Genomic DNA, 1,657 nt, shown 5'->3' on the forward strand with positions numbered 1-1,657 from the left:
TCAATTTGTTCTTAGCTTATAGTCTTTGTCAGGTCCTTCTTTGTGCTACTTTAATTCTTTTTGGTTTGTTTTTGTACCATCTTGGTCTTCCCATTCCTCAGAAAATTTAGTCATCAGAGATTATGCATTTTCTTACAAACTCATATTCTCACTTCTAATTTTCCCTTACTTTTCCTTTTTCCATGCTGATTTATATACTTGTTTGTTTAGATGCCATTCCTCTTCTTGAGTGTCCTTGTGGCTTTCCTGAGGGTTTTTGAAGTCCTTGCCTCCTAGCCATCCCACTTTGAAGGACAGCCACTTCAACCACATGCAAACAAGCACCTGCACTCATTGTGGCATAGACAGCTATGTATGTGTGCATGTGTAATAATGATTTGGATTTCAAGGTTAATTTCCTACTCCCTCTCATTGTGGAAACATTTAGATATACAATTCCTTTGTAATCCCATCAGTTCCTCACCAGAAGCCTTCTGCTGGTTTTTGTTGTCTCTTTAAGGTGTAAGAGAAGTTAATAGAGTATGGAGATTACATAGATGATAAAAGTGATTAGTTGAAAAGAGAGTGAGAAAAAAAATATATATAGTGTTTAGGGAGAGGTTTTCTGTGGTAGATGACAGGCATAAAGAGCAGTCTCATAGTTTCATGAGAGGGATGATGTTGGTAATGTATTGTGATCTGATTTGTCATACTTTTTTATCAAGGAATTCCCGGAAAGCTATTGTATTGAGAAGGGGATAAGCAGTTGAATTTGTCTAATTCTAGGGTTATCCTTACCTAAGCTTCCCCCTCCCCCCCAAAAAAAAATAATAATAATAATGCAAGAGGGAAGTTCTTGGTTTTTCATGTCAAATTCTTTAACAGTGCATAAGCAGCACATGTTACTGGTGATTTTACATGTTAGGAATTAGGTAATAGAGAAAATACATTGAACAGCTTGAGAATCCTGTGATCTGCAAGGCACTTTTTGCACTTTATGTAACAATTTGAGGTCATGCAGTGGCAGCTCAAGCTGCATGAGTTTTTATGCTTGTGCTTTTTGTGACTGTGAACTATGAAAAGATGCTTCAATGTGAAGGAACAGTGGCTACAACATGAGCAAAAACTGTCAACCAGCTGTCTGCTACTCTTAAATAGTTTTTATGAAGAAATGGTTGTCTTTCACCTCTGATTCATCTCTCTCCCTCCCTTAGTCCCCCTTTTAGCCCTTTCCCAAAATCCCTCCTCTCTCTCTCACTTCCCATTCTCCTATTCTTCTTTATGGGTGGATCTTGATCTGTTGTAGACTTCTCCCAAGAAGAGTGGACGATACCTTACAGAATAAGAAGGTAGCCACATTAATATGGTTGGCTTTTTTCCTTTGCGTGGGCTGATAGCATCTCCTTTGAGACCTTTTCGTTAGGGCTGCAGTCTGTGTATGTGTGTGTGTCCAGTCCCTTCATATGTGCTTTTATTTCTACTTTCTTATTAAGCATAAAGTTTCATCTGTTACTGGGAAGGGATTCACTTCATAAAGTCATCATCATTGACCTTCAGTTGGTTTGTGTTGTTGCATGAGCATAGTTGATGCTGTATCTGCTGTGCTTACCCCACATACTAGTATTTTGTCATGTGCTGCATTTTGATGGATGTGTTTCATCAAGCATGCTGCATGGCA

General features: G+C 38.5%; 1 protein-coding gene across 1 annotated transcript in view; it reads left to right on the forward strand.

Moving 5' to 3' along the window:
- LOC119593854 (guanine nucleotide-binding protein G(I)/G(S)/G(T) subunit beta-1-like) overlaps nt 1–1,657 on the forward strand; it is a gene marked incomplete in the record, with an annotated part of 42,289 nt that overhangs the window by 30,382 nt on the left and 10,250 nt on the right.

Source organism: Penaeus monodon, chromosome 32 (genome assembly GCF_015228065.2).
Source record: "Penaeus monodon isolate SGIC_2016 chromosome 32, NSTDA_Pmon_1, whole genome shotgun sequence".
Lineage (NCBI taxonomy): Eukaryota > Metazoa > Arthropoda > Malacostraca > Decapoda > Penaeidae > Penaeus > Penaeus monodon.